This window comes from Rousettus aegyptiacus, unplaced genomic scaffold (assembly GCF_014176215.1).
Source record: "Rousettus aegyptiacus isolate mRouAeg1 unplaced genomic scaffold, mRouAeg1.p scaffold_m13_p_12, whole genome shotgun sequence".
Taxonomy (NCBI): domain Eukaryota; kingdom Metazoa; phylum Chordata; class Mammalia; order Chiroptera; family Pteropodidae; genus Rousettus; species Rousettus aegyptiacus.
In genome coordinates, this window is record NW_023416287.1 from 17,725,602 (window position 1) to 17,741,192 (window position 15,591).

Below are 15,591 nucleotides of genomic sequence, written 5' to 3' on the forward strand. Positions count from 1 at the left end.
CTAGGGCTTTCTTGAACACGAAATATAAAACAGTTTAGTTGTCCTGAAAATACAATAATGGTTAATTTTATTCAAGTGCCAACACTGGGTTCAGAACACTTCTCCACAAGCCCCATTAATTCCTACAGGTTCCTGGGAGTATCATTAAATCCCCCAGCATCTCTTAGAAGCAGGTGCTTGGCAAACACCCAATCTCCAAATGACAGTGAGAAGGACGTGGTCCTAAAAATGCAGTATTTCCCTGCCTTGTCCTGCCAATGTAGCTTCTCAGGCCCAAACTCTCTCCCCCACTGAGGCCTCATACAGCTGCACACTCCAGTATTTCCCAAAAGGAAGAAAGGTCAGAGGTGTCACTATCCCGTAAGCACTTGGGATTCCAGCTGTGGAGAAATTAATCTAGTTAGGGGTTCAGGCTGAGCAGCCCTGAGTAAGATCTCAAAAGGCAGAGGCAAATACAAAAGAACCTACTGAGAGGCTCTTAAGAGAGAAGAGGGGCCAGATATTTGTGGATTTTAAGATGGGGGTTGGGAGCAAGGCTTGGAAGATACATGTGAGGGGGTGATAGATAAGCATCCTTCCCCCACCTGCATCCCATGGACAAGAACAAAAGGAGTGACTAAGAGATTTCTCCAAATGACCTCTTTTCTTGATAAAAGACTGGAAGAATCTTGAGGGAAATAAAGTAAAGGAGAAAACAGTACCCATCTAAGCAGAATGTTATAGGAAGCCAACTACCAAGAGGATTGAGTTCTGTGAATAACCAAAGAAAGAGAGGGGATTGATTCCTTTCCAGTTTAAATCCAGCGCTTGAGGCATCGGGCAGTCCTGGACTTGAAGCCACCTCGGGCACCAGGGGAAGGAAAGAGGAAAATATCTATCGCCACCAAGTAGAGCAGTGTCCAAATAGAGTTCGAAACCAGAAAAATGCCTGGGGATAGGGCAAGACAAGAGAGAATTCCAGCTAGCAGAAAAATATAAGATAAAGTAGATAGAGGACAGAAAACATGCAGGCACCCCTTTAGGAAGGGAATTCAGGTGTGACTGACTGGAGGAAAGTGTGCTCAGAAAAAAAGGCCAAAGAAGCAGAGAAAGTGCTGTGCTAAAAATATCCATTCATCAAAGGAAGAGGAGGAAATGGGTGCACTGACCAAACAGGGAGAGCATCTAAAGGGAAATGGGGTTCCAAAAAGGGAAGGAAACTGAGGAAAGAAAATGTCTTGGATGGCAGAAAAACTCAAGAACCACGCACCATCCTCTGGGAATGAGAGGACTCAGAAAAAAGGTGTGTCCTCTCAGATTTAAGAAGCTTCAGGAAAGTGGTTGCACCCTGAGAACTGTATAACCAAAAGGGGTGCATTCTGTACATTTAGGTGTACAAATATACTCTCGGACATGAAAATGAGTCTCCCCCAGGAAATAAGGTAGATCGATTTGGAGAATTCATGAAAAAGGTGACTGGAAAAAGCAGTGTATTCCTTTATTTGTGTCATGGCAAATATGTACCCTTAAACTTCAGGATTTGGATCTCATTTTCAGTTGTCTCTGGATATGAGGTGCACCCCAGATTTGAAGGGTTGGGGGAAAGGAAGTGGGGCTCGAAAATTTAAGAAATTCTGGAAAGCATGCTGCCAGATTTGAGGCCTAGAAAAGAGATTCTTCCTTGGATTTGTAGAAATATAAGTACCCCAAAACTTTAGTTACTGCATCCCAGATGTGAGAGGCTCGTTAATGGGGCGGACACCAAATTTGAAAGGGAGTGCTTGCTCAGATTGAAGGCTGGAAAAAGGAAGTGTCCTCCCAGTTTGGGGGGCTTGGGAAAGGGGTACCTCCTGCCTGGGGGTGGCTTTGGAAACAGATAAAATCTCAGAACTGGAACTTAAGAAAGAAGGTCCGCCACCCATATTTTCAAAACTAGAGAAAGGGGACACTCCCACAGTCGGGGTCTTAAGAAAGGGGTGTGCTCCCCAGAATAGGATAAAAGAGTCAATTTTAAAAAACGCGTTCCCATACCACAAGCCAACAGCAAGGGCTGGTGGTAGAGTTCTCAGGGGCCACACAGATAAGGATCTGGCCCTAGCGCTTACCCCCACCCCCAACACCGCCAGCTCCGCGCCCCGGGCCCGCACCCCCGGCCCAGCCCCCTCGGGCGGAGCTGATTGGCCGCGGCCGCCGTCACTCCTGAGGGCGGCACTGGGGATTGGACATCACTCGCACGCCCGCCACGCTCTCAGCAGCGGTCCCCGGGCCTCCCTCCGGGCTGGGCGAGACCGGCCAGGCGGGGAGCGGGGCCGGGCAGGGGACCGGAGCAGCGGTAGCGTCCGCCACCGTCCCCGCCCGCACAGCGCGCGCCCGACGCCGGCCCGCCCCTACCCGGCTTCGGCCAGCCGGCTTCGCCTTGCCGCGCCTCACCGCGAGCTCACCTCACAGCCCCGCTCCGGCTGCGCCGCTCCAGGACCAACCGACAGAAGGACTCTGCGTGCTGCGCACCACGTGACCCTCGGGACGCGCCCAGCGTATCCCCCGCCCCCCACACACACGCACCCTCGCCACCACCGAGTGACGCAGCTCCCCAGCTGCCCCGCCCTCGGCCCCGCCCAACCCGATCACCGAGGCGACGGCTCCTGAGGGCTACGCCCACTGCCCTGACGCGCGGGAACCCGCGGGCGCCCTGATCCAGAGCTCGAAGCACCACTCACCCGCAACCACTGAGATCACACGAAGTCCATGACTAAACACCATCCATCACCTGTTAATTTTGCCTCCCAAATGCATCTCGAACCTCCCACTTCTCTCCATCCCACTGCCAACACCCGGGTCTAAGCCACCATCACCTCTCTCCTAAATGATGGTGGTCTCGAGCAGCCCGTTACTCTTCCACCTTCCAGTACATTCTTAACACACAGACAGTGGGAGCTTTTCAAAACGCAAATAAAATCACAGGCATCCTCAGCTCAAAGCCTGTTTCCCACTGTTCTTCGGATTAAGATCTAAATCTTTGCTGTAAGTTTAACTACTAGGCTCTTGAAAGTCTGGAACTAACCTACCTCTCTCAAATTCTAACACAACCAGCTTCCCCAGTTCTCAGCCTCTTTCAAACAAGCCAGGTTCCTTCTCCCTCAGGGCCTTTGTATTTACCCCTCCTCCACTTTGCCTCATTAACTCCCAGGATTCCAATTGCCCCTGTGATTTCCCAGGGGCCATGATCGGAGTTGCAGCCACCTCGGAAGGTTCTGAGATGTTTTCCCAATGAGACTTGGAAATTCCCGAGGAGAAATGTTAAATGTTAGTAATTTATGAGGACAATAACAACTTTATTTTACATTGGAAAGGTGACACAGCAGCCAGATTACACTTCTTAAAACATAAATGTAATCATGTCACTGCCCAGCTTAAAATAACCAATCTCTCTATCTGCATTCTCCACTCTTGCTCATCCTCTAGCCACAATGATTTTCTGTCAGTTCCTGTGGTTCTTTTCAAGCTCTCTCCGGCTGCTTGGCTATTAAATAGACTTGCAAAGGTGATTCTTCATCATGCAGGTCTCTGTCTTCTCATTGAGACTTTCTTTGGCTACATCACCTAGAAGTGCTTCCCTAGATCACATGCCTCTCCCATGGCAATTACTCTCTACCTTATCACTTCAGTTTTCAACGGAGCACTTAACATAGTTTGTTATTATTTCTCTTGGTTGTATTTGTCTATTTCTGGAATTTGAGTTAGGGGCTCTTTATACCTACTGAATTGTCAGAACCTGATATATACTCAGTTTGTATCTGGGGAAGTAATGAAAGGAAAGAGAATATTGGTATATTTTTCTTTATGTCCTGAGACCATAGGAGAGGTGCTCAGGGCTGGAGACTTATCTCGGCTGAAGTAAGACAGAGGACAGTGCTTAGGAAGAGGTTCTGGGAAACCAGGGACAAAAGTTTCAGCTGCGCTCACTTTGGCAGCACATACACAAAAATTGTAACATACAGAGAAGATTCGTATGGCCCCTGCCCAAGGATGACATGCAAATTAGAGAAACGCTCCGTATAAAAAAAATGAAAACTTCAGAAACTTGAGGACCAGAACCACCTACATAAACCTAGCTAAGTGCTCAAACACAGGAAGAAAGGACCTTTGCAGGATCCTCTCAGTTTACATTTATTAACATGAAGTTGCTCAGATGTTAGTGGCTTTTGTAGAATATACAGATTTTTTTGCCCCACGACCACAGTAATGCCAAGAATCCTAGACTCAATAGCTCCATATAAATATAACATGTTTCTTCATTTATTCGACCTGCATGTCTTAAGACCCAGGTTGAGCTGGGCAACAAAAACAGAGCAGAATGAAATTTAGGCCCTGCTCTCAAAGAGCTCATAGCCTGGTAAATAAATCATCACAATTTGTAAGTAAAAAATTGTGTTACTTATTGCAAATACAAGCACTGACACTGTTGCAAGTACAAGCAAAACAGAAATATAAGGATATTGGGGGCCCAGAGCACTGACAAGAGGGCAAGCTTGGAAAATAATCGGGCACAACAGCGACTCCAAGAAGAAAGCAAGAAGCAGCAGCTGCTGCTGCCAGCAGCAGCACACACCCCAGCCGAGATTCAATCCTAACATCCCTTTGTCTTTGAGTCACTCACTCAAGAGGCAAAAATCTTGGCCAGGAGACACTGTTGATTGGTCAATCTCAGGTCACATGGATTAGTCCAGGCTGCCAGGGGAAGAAAAAAGGAACACCTACAGATATTCCCCCAAATGGGAAAAGAAGGAAGAATTGATGCTGGCCAGGCAAAAATAACTTGATACAGATATGAATAAAGTACCTTCGGAGTTAAGCTCTTTCTGATTTAAAAAAAAAAAAAAAAAAAAAACTGCAGAAACTGGGCTTTCTAGCTTTTCTAAACTGGACATTCACTGACTGTTACCTGCAGATGTCCAGTTTGCAAAGTTCTGGTCTAAAGCCCAGGTCTTACCACTGCCTCCTAGCAGCATCCACCTTTCTGCCTTAATTAAGATCCTCCCCAGCATCTCACACTAGTAGTGAGTCTCAATGTCTCCATTCTTTCTTACTTAGAGGCTTTCTTTGTACAGGGTAGGCATTCAACTAATAGTTCTGATTGTGTGAATGAGTGAAAGAAGGACTATATAGCAGCCTTGACTACAGAGAGTAGAATATCTCTTGCTAAGTATCCAGCAATTTTAGAACTATGGTCTCATTACATTAAAAGATAGCTCCACAATAAAACCCTGTATACACACAAGGTATACAGTAGTATGAGAGGCATTCAATACTTGCATGGAAGAATCTTTTCCCTTTCTAAGCATCACTTTTTGTCAACTCTGAAATATCTACCCTCACTCACAGAACTACCACATATAAGTTAAATAACATGATACTGCGAAGTTAAATAACATAAACTGCGAAGTTTTGTGTAAATGATTTTCTGATTGCTTTCATGCTAGATTTGTCATCGAGAGTGTTCAAAATGTCCCTAGCTACAGAGAAGCAGAACTAAAGACCTAACATGAGATAGGATATTCAATTAGAAAGTGATCTTTCTCAGCTTCTACCCAGCAAACTTTATATTCTGTCCTTATGTAACCCCAAGGCTTTTATAATGAGTCAAGGGAAGGGAGAAAAACTAAAACAGAAAAGCAAGCCTCTTAGCTGTGACCCACAGACTCCACGTACTCAGAATATCATCAAGCTTGAGCATGTCAGTTTCCAAAGCAGGAACTGAAGTATTATATCTGCAGCACAAAGCTGAGTGTGAGAACTCAGGAAGCCGGAAACCACAGTCACAGCAGTATCTGAGAGGTCCAAGAACCCCTACAAGGCATCAGGGGCCCAAGGGAAGCCACTTGAGCCTTGGCCTTGGCTTGAAATCTTCCAGTCTGAACCTGATGGAAAGTTCCTGAGCTCCCCAAGCTATAGTACTCCCCAAATGAAGGGGAGGAGAATTAAGGAGGAATTCTAATATGTTTCCAGCATTTTGCAAGATTATAAGAAGGGAGGAAAAAAAAGGAGAGGAGAGAACAGTTTTTATTCTTGTTCTAGCTGCTAAAAAGAATGATAAAGTCCACCTGGACAACTTCAAGGGCAGGGACTATGCTTTGTTCTCCTTTGTCCCTTGGGAGCCCTAGTACCTAGCACTGTTCCCTGTAATTTAGGTATACTAATACATGTTTCTTGTGGGTTAAAACTTATGCCAGCCCAATTATAAAGAGAAAGGGGGAGGTGTTTAGCCCCAGGGACTAAGGGAATGGAAGTTATAAAGAAGTCAGTTTAATAAACAGTCTCTAAATCTACTGGTACTTTACTTTGCTCCCCAAACTTCTTGTAATTTAATTTTAAATAGTTACTGCTGTCACAGAGTTCAAATGACAGAAACTATATAAAAGGTATACAGTACAAAATCTCCCTCAAAGTCTTCTCCCTTATTGGTCCTGTTTCCATTGGTAACTACTACCCTTACTTTCTTATGAATTCTTTCAGTATATCTTTATGCATATGTAAGCAAATTTGAATGCAAGTTTATAAATATTTTGATCCTTTCACAAAAAAAAGGAAGCATTTATATATAGTTTTCTACCTTATTTTTATCACTAAACAACATGTTTTGGACACCCTATAATATATTTTGTACAATGGTATAAAAATAACTTCCTCATCATCTTGTTTTAGTTTACTGCTGCATAGTATTTCTTGTGTGGATGTACTATAATTTGCTTAATCAGTCCCGTACTGAAGGACATTTAGGTTATTTCAATCTTTGCAATTAAAAAAAAAAAAAAAAGCAATGTTCCATTTACAAATAGTACAGCACACATGTGCAGACAAAACTGTAGTCTAAATTCTCAGAAAAGGGAGTTCTGAGCCACTAGGGTACATGCACTTATAATTTTGATAGAAGTTGTAAATATCCTATATAGATTTCCCAAAGATGTAACTCCACAGTTGCAAAATGTGTCACAAGTAATCTGTTACTTGTAACAATTAAAATCCAGCCATTTATTTATAGTTTAAGAAATAGAAGTGAGCCTTTCTCTTGCTCAGGCCTGCTTCCACTTCTGGAAGTGTGTACTTTCTCTTCTAATAAAATTTTCTTTTCTACTGCAAAAAAAAAAAAAAAAAAAAAAGGGAAAAAAAGAAATAGAAGTGGTTTCAATATTATTCCCATTTGTTATTTTCACTAACTTGAATTCCTGATAGGAAGAAAACTGAGTAATTTTTCTGCTGAGGCATGTTTATAACCCACTGCACAACCATGCATGTCACACATGTCAATGGCATCCCCATGTGTCTTTAAAAGAGATATATTGGAGATTATCTTGATGATATTGATGTAGAGCAAAATATCCTTAAGATATGGAAAGGACAAGCCATTAAGGAAAATACATATTCAACAACATAAAAAAATATTCTATCCGTGGCTGTACATATATACATGGGTGATCTCAGGAAGGCAAGCAAATGAAACAGGTAATGGAAGGAAGCTGAAGAGGAGTAACTAAACAAGGAGAGACCATTCACTTTCTTCCCAATGTTTATAAACAATGTTGCAATAATTCCCTTATCGTTGGTCATTCACAACATTTACAATGGTTATAAGCAATGCTTCAATAAAAAGCCTCCTACAGTCAAAAAAGGAAAAAGAGAGAAAAAGTGGGGCTGTGTCTGGCTTAATGGAAACTGTAGCCCAAGAAACAAATGTGTGATTGAGTGTATCAGCGTAATTATGTGCATTCGGGATTTTTTTTAAAAAGTAGGTGGTGCTGGTGAAGAACATTGATAATCAATCTCCTGCAGTCCAAACCCCACTGGACTCCTTCTCACCTGCTTATTCACCCATAGACCCAAAAACTATCTCCCCCTTTTCTGTTGTCCCATCTTTGTGGGTTTGAGATCTCGCCTCATTGACTATCCAGCCTAGCCCACAGTTCCTTGGATCCTAAAACAGTATCTGAAGTCTACTCTAGATTCCAAATCCCAGACTCTAAATAGCACCACCAAAGAAATTCACTGGGTGACAGTTATAGAGAAACAGTCACAGGCATTTTCACACCTAATTCCATTTTCCCTCCTTTTCTTTCCTAAATCATTCTCTTTCCCTGCCCCCCTTACTACTTTACAAGCACTTTTCAGGTCCTTATGCTTTTCAAAGGTTTACTTATCCTAGTTACGAACTCATCACCCCTTCTCCCACTCATATCCTTTTATTTTCAGGGAAGCCTTTTTATTGCAGGAGGTAAAATAGATGCAGAGACCTGTGCGTCCCTAGCTAAATTATACACTAAGGGTACCATAAAAGCCCAAATGTTGAAACATAATAAATACATAAATACATGAAAGAGCTAGATCCTGCCCACATTTAAGTTTCCCTTTCCCAGAGGGCTTCTGTCCTCCCACCACATGCCTTAGTGTCAGACCTCTGACTTATCAGAGACAAGATAGGTGTTGAGGGGGGAGTTATATAGTCTCTCTGGATTTACCAAGTTTTCCTTTTACTCCTAGGCACTCACCTTTGCCTGTCTCTCCTTCATATTCTACTTCAAAATTTACCCCTTTTAGAAAAAAAAAATATATTTACTGAACATTCACTGTTTGCCAGGCACTATGCTAACCACTTTGCATGAATTATGTAATATTCACAATAACCCCTGTTGAGAGGTCTTATTTATTATCATCATTTTGCAGCTGAAGATATGGAGACCCAGAGAAGTTAAGTTGCTTGTCTGAGGTCACATTTCACATTGCTAAGAATAATTTAAGCAAGACAGTTTTACTCTAGATTTCAAGCTTTTTAATTCTAAATTAACCAAATTCTCAATAGAGTCTGCTCTCAAACTCTCTGATCTGGCCTATTTGCCCAAATATTCAAGTTCCCATTCTAATATAATAGTAATCATAAGCAAAGTAATCTTCTAAAACATATCAGATCCATCTACTCTTGTGCACAAAACCCTCTAAAGTTGTCTCCTTCCTAACCGAAACCAAATCCAAAATTTTACCTACATGCCCTTCTTGATCTGCCTCTTGTATTCCCTGGTGCTCTGACTTTGAATTCTCCACTCTTTGCTTTGCTCACTCCAGGTTCACAGAATTCCTTGCTTTTCCTTGAACATACTTCTACCTAGGGTTTTGTATGTGCTGTTCCTCTGCCAGGAAAGATCTACCCCTAGATAATCACAAGAGCAACCACTTAATTTCCTCTGGTCTCTTTTTAAAATGTCATTTTATCATAGAAGTTCTTCTCCCTGCCACCCTAAATTAAAGTGTCCTGTCCTTCTCTATCTCCCTTATCCTCATTTATTTTTCTTCAGAGCACTTATCACAGCCTGATATATCAAAACTTTTTCTGTTAATTATCTGTTTCATACCCTTAGAATTTAAAATTCTTAAGGGACAGGAATTTCATTTTATTCACTGCTATATCTTCAGTGCATGGAATGATGTCTAATGTAAATTGGGAGATTTATATTTTATATGAATGATAATATCAAACAATATTTTTGGAGTGCTTTCATTTTGCCCAGCACTCCAAGTACTTTAGATATTTATTTTCTTATTTAATCTTTATAACAAACTTATGAGATTTAACCCTTTCTATGTGATGTCCAAAACTTTTCTGTGGCCTATCAACAACTTGCTGAGAAAAAAGGAAAAGGTGATTTGTAGCATTTGCAGATATCTGTGGTGTAAATACTCACTTGTGGCTGATTTTAAACTATCAATGTGAGATCAACTGGCTTACAAAATTCCTGAATATTTGCTAATCATTTCTTGAGCTGGTATGAGCTCACCTCAGCACACCACTGCTACTGCAAAGCATAGATAACCTCTCACAAATCAGCCCTTATCTATCTTTCCAATGGAATCTCCTTTAATGCTCACCTACACAACCCACTTTCAAATCACAGGGAATTCCTGTCTATGTGAGACTTTCCCCTGCTTGTGTATAGTCAATTGTCTCTAGACAATGTGCTCTATTTCTAAGGAGTTCTTTCATTGTTCTTCAGTCTGCCTCTGTACTGATGCATCTCCAAAGTAACCCCAACCAATTCAACAAATAGTTGTTAAACAACTAGCACATTCCAGGCAGTATGCTAGGCGCTGAGGGAATAAAGATAAAGGAGAAAGTAAAGTTGATGTTCTGCTTTACAATCTGGTAGTGAAGGTAAATGTGTAAGAAACGAAGTTGAATTATGACCTAGAAGACCAATAATGAGAGCTTTGTTGAGTTTAACAAGGGTGAGCAGAATTAAGGCCAACTTCCCAGAGGAAGTAAAACAGAAATATCTTTAACAGACATACTCTAGGTAGGGACATAAAGGTAATCTGAAACAGATTAAGAAAGTGGGGTAAGACATAATAGAGCTTCCTAGACACCTCTGTGCTCCCCAAACTCTCAGTAGGACACTCTACTAAACTCCATTATAGCAGAATCTCCCATAGGAAAGTGGTAAAAATCAATGAATAGATCACAAACAAACAAGAGGGAAATACAACAACCAGTCAACATCTTGAGAATGCCAAAATTTTATACCTACTGGTTATCAGCAAATCATGGCCAGCAAACTAGGTATTCTGTTGATAGATCAAAGAATGCCACAGAACTTGAGAGACCTGTTTCAATCAGTATAAACATCAGAAAATGTAGCAAAAATCATTGCAAATGACAAAGCAATTTTCTACATCTCGTGTAGAAAAGTAAACATGATGAATATATAAATATACAAATATACAAATAAATAAAATTAACATTATGTGTCAGCCACAGCTTTCACTTTCGCCAAAATTTTGTAAATTAGATTCTATTATTATCCTACAGATATTTCACAGATGAGAAAACCGAGATTTAAAACAGGTTAAATAACTCACTCACACATACAATGGAGTGCTGGAGCCAGCTTGTACTGGCTTGTAAGTACCGATTATTAAATATTGAGTTGGTTGCTTAAAAAAGGCCATAGTAGAAATGTGGGAGTATTTATACTAAGTATATTAACAAACACTACATATCAGACTTTTTTTTGAGAGCAAGTTTATCAGCAGACCATTGATAGTCTTAGATATTATCATAGGCTATGAGGCTATAACAATGGTGAGAGATGGTCAATGAAATTAATAAATAAATAAAATAGCTGGCATTTCAAATGATGACAAGTGTTACTGAGAAAAATAAAGTATGAAAGGGGATTGAAGGATTTTCAGTGTAATTGTAGGCATCTGGATGTGATTTTGCATATGATTATGAAAACATCAACCTGTGGTCCTTAAGAAAGACATTAGGAATTAACTGGAGGGATAATCTTGACTGAGAGTAATGGGAAAACATGCAGAGATCACATTCAATTCAAACTGAATCTTAAGAGTTAATATTAGATCTTTATATATCAGTCAAGGTCAGGCAAGGAGGTAGAAACCACGTTACTTGAAGAGAGAATTTAATATAATGGATTTTTAACCACGTAACTGAAGGAGTAAAAGGAGAAATAGAAGATATGGAAGTCCTAATTGCAGAAACAGTTATGACCCTAGGGCTGAAGGAACAAAGGAAAGAGGCTGAAATGATTAGAACACAGAAACTTAGGGGAGGGGCTAAACAGAGCTGAAACTCAGACCTCTGAAGAGGGGTTGCTGCTTGGCAGGTGTTTGGGTCTCTGAACTCAGAGGAACAGCCCAATGAATTGGGGACCCATACCTGTGAGTAGGGAACACTGGACAGATTGGTGCTGGTGTTTCTGAAGAAGGGATAGTAAGATGGGTTCTGTAAGTGTTGGGCGACAGCAAACTGACTCAGCTGCTGTATTGGGAAGATACTGCCACTGCCAAAATTAAGAAGCTTTGCCAGGATGCCACTGGTAGGAACAGGAAGCAAATAGGAAAAAGACTTCCATCCTTCCTCCTCCAGCCTTGCAGTATACCCTAGAAGTCTCTGTTAGAACTTAGCAGAGAGCTGCTATTCAACAGAAAAATATTGTTTGTAGGGTCCCAGCCCCCAAATTATAAAGCAGAAGGATAGATCTGGAGCTGAGACAATAACTGACTCACCTTGTGATACATGGTTTAGAAGCTTCTGCTTCTTTGTTACAGCCACATGGCTTTCTTGCAGGTTCTTAAAGACACCATACTTCCTCCTACTACAAGGCCTCCTGCACATTTTATTCTTTGACTGGGATGTTCTTCACCTTTTAAATGCTCTTCCTTACACCAAGTCTCCCTTTTATATGTTTGAATAATACCATTAACCTCTTTTGTAGCACTTGTTGCAGTTGTACATCTTTATTTATTGATATGGTGTTTTGATTAATACCTGCCTTCTTCAACAGGAGGGCAGGGGCCATGACTGTTTTTATACTCCATTGTTAACTTTCCCAGTGTTTAGTTTAGTGGCTGCAACATAATATAAATTCAATATGTATTTGTTTAAAGAATTATTTCGATACCCTGAAAATAAGGAATGAAGCCATGATATAAGAAGAGAGCTCTATTTAAAAACAAGAATTTGGAGGCTTCTCGTTTCATTTTGCTCTAGGATTCTGGAAGTCCTTAGAAAGTTCCTTGTTTCTTTTTTCTTTATTTATTGAGGCAGAATTCATATAATACGAAATAAAATTAACCATTAACTATGCTAAAGTGTACAATTTTTGGCATTTAAAACATTCACAACATTGTGCAACCATCACCACTAATTCCAGAGCACTTTCATCACCCCAAAAGGAAATCTCATACCCATTGAGTGAGTAGTCATCTCCCCTAACCCACTGGCAACCACTCATCTGCTTTGCATTTCTATGGGTTTACCTCTTCTGAATGTTTCAGATAAAAAGAATCACACAATGTGCAACCTTTTGTGTCTGGTTTGTAGCAGTACTTCATTCCTTTATATGGCCCAGTAATATTCCATTGTATGTTTATACCACATTTAGTTTATTCATTCATTAGTTGATGGATATTTGGGTGGTGTCCTTTTTTGCGTGTGGCTATTTTGAATAGTGCTGCTATGAACATTCAGGTACATGTATTTGTTTGAAACATGTTTCCAATTGTTTTATCTATATTTAGAAATGTGGTAATTTTATATCTAACTTTTTGAGGAATCAATAAACTGTTTGCCAATGCAGTTGCACCATTTTATGTTCACTAGCAATGTCCGAGGCTTCCACTTTCTCCACATTGCTGGCAACATCTTGTTTCTTTTACAACCACTGCGTGCAAGTCATGTTCGTGTTGCACATATTTCAACTCTGATGCTTCATTTATATATTGATGTAGAACCTGGTTATTTAGGGATGTTTGCATAAGTCATATTTTTTTTGTGTTTCCTCCAGAAAATTATTGTTAAAGAACTTATTTTTCTTCCCAGCTCCCTAAACAACTGAGTCTATTTAGCCACAAACATTTAGAGATACTATCTTTCTGGGCTATTCTTCGTTGTACAGGGTCATTCACTCATACCATTAAATCATATGGTTTTTATCATGGAATCGCATTAACCCCATCACTGTGGCTTGATGTTTCTTTTGTTTTCCATTCATCATTTTCAAGATATATCTCCATCTTGTAATGCCTTGTCAACAGGATCTTCCTCTCTGTGGCTAGATTTGCTTAAATCCCAAATCTTTTGCAATATTATGTTTGATTGCATTTCTTTTTGCTTCCATTAGCAGATGTTTTTAAACAATACTCTGCCTCCTAATTTGCAATGTTTTATCCATCTCTCTGGTTGTCAAATCAGGATATTTTGTAATAAAATATGTTGCTTTCTCTAGCCCTCTATTCCTGCTTCTGCCGCTCTTCTTCACTTATTTTTATTTATTTATTTTTGGCACTTCTGGGTGGGCTCGAACATTCCTTCACTTTAAATAGAATTAATATTACTCAATTTATATGCATTCGTCAAAACTCATCTATTAGACATCTATTTTGCTGTAAATAGCTTGAGAACAAAATGATAAAAGGAAATTAATTTACAAAGAAACTCCACGACTTAGGTACTCAGAGAGGTTTTGCAAAGTGAATGAAAAGCATATTTTGCTTTACATAATTTTTTAATATAAAAAAACTTTGTTTTAGAGACAATTTTCCAGCTGGCATTTCTTGATTGTGTGCTAAATTGCCAGGTTCACTGTGATGATACTTGAGCAGAAAACAATTTAAGGACCGTTCAATCATCAAGTGACTTAGAGCTTAAAACCTTCCTCTTCCCAAAAAAGAAGTCTAGAGGTTAAGATCAAATTCTGCACTGTCATGTTCCCAGACAAAATAAAGGGCCATCTTTATGTTGTGATATTTGCACATTAACAAGTCACGACACTGAAATTAAAGAGGGGAAAAGAGAAGGCAAAGGTTAGCTTTTTTTTTTTTTTTAACATGTATGTTTCAATTCAGTATTCTCTGATGATTTTAAACCCTTAAAAAAAAAACAAGAGAGGATCTAAATTTTCAAGAAAAGGAGTAAGGGAACATTACTATGAAAAAATCTGTTAAGCCTCTAAGAAAAAACTATGTGGAAAGTTAACCAAAATGGAAAGCCTCTTTACATTTACATATTCTCTAAGTAATTTTGTTTTTGTTTAGCAATAACAGAAGTTAACTTTTTTGAGAATTAAATATTTGCTGGGCATGTTCCAACACTGTCTCATTTAGAAGTCCAACGCTCTATCCATTGCACCACAGACCCACCTAATCACTGTCTCAGTTAATCCTCAAGATACTACTAGGTCTTCATTCATTCACCTATTTAGTGTCCACTTGGCTGGGCACCCCCCGCTAAGCGCTGAGAATTCAGTAGTGAGCATCATTCGCCTTCTCTGTCTCAAGAAGCTTAGCTTAGTAATTATATTACCTTCTTCTTTATAGGAGAAAATGGAGGATAGGCTCTATGAGGTTAAATTACTTGTCCAAGGTCACGCAGTGTTGGAATAGCGACACAAACCAAGGCATCTCGTTTCAAATCTTTGCCCTCAATCATGAAGCTGTTAATAGACTTTTAAAGACTTTTGCTTATAGGTTAATTTTCTAATTTTTTTCAAACATATTTCTCTCGGAGGAAGAGCTTTATAGTTAATGACCTCTCCGCTCCCTTCTTTTTCACAGTATTGACCAAAGAGCGAGTGGTGAATTTATACTTAACTGCTACGCTTCTGGGAGACTTCAGGGGCGGGGAGCCAAGTCCCAGGAGGAATGGGGACATTTTTGAAGAAACAATAGCAACCCTGATACAAGGCCAGACTATCACAGAGGCGACACGGTGTGTGCAGGGTGGTATGGCCGTAGACAAGGCTAGACTATAAATTAAAGGGCACAAAACTGATGCACTGCCCAAGCAAGCAGTTTGTTTTTTCCTTTTTTGCCTTTCTCCGCTACTTCCAAGGGTGTTTTGAAGCTGGACAGTTCACTAACTCCAAACGGCTGAAACCTCTCATTTTTATTCTACAGGTCTATCCCCCTACGCCTGTACGTTCTCTCCCGCGTTCTCTCTTATGAATGCTTTTCACTTCGTCTTCACCCTTGGCGGATAATCTACATATGACCGTTTTCGTTTTACTCTATCGCCATATAGACTAGGTTGCCTTATTGCGACCTTGA

At 40.3% G+C, this 15,591-nt stretch overlaps 1 protein-coding gene and 1 non-coding gene across 6 annotated transcripts in view; one reads left to right on the plus strand and one right to left on the minus strand.

The window, feature by feature from the left end:
- PHF20 (PHD finger protein 20) overlaps positions 1–2,540 on the minus strand; it is a 104,858-nt gene extending 102,318 nt beyond the window's left edge. For 4 of the 5 annotated variants that reach the window (XM_036229453.1, XM_036229452.1, XM_016127246.2 and 1 more), the window contains exon 1: positions 2,421–2,540. The gene's annotated coding sequence lies outside the window, so the exon portion shown is untranslated. Of the gene's footprint in view, positions 1–2,370 lie in introns of all 5 variants that reach the window. The other variant, XM_036229451.1, reaches the window with a different exon arrangement.
- Positions 2,541–3,934: 1,394 nt separating this feature from the next.
- Positions 3,935–4,040, plus strand: LOC118610150. The gene has a single exon (XR_004953808.1). It is a non-coding gene; the product is annotated as a U6 spliceosomal RNA (small nuclear RNA).
- The last annotated feature ends 11,551 nt before the right edge of the window (positions 4,041–15,591 follow it).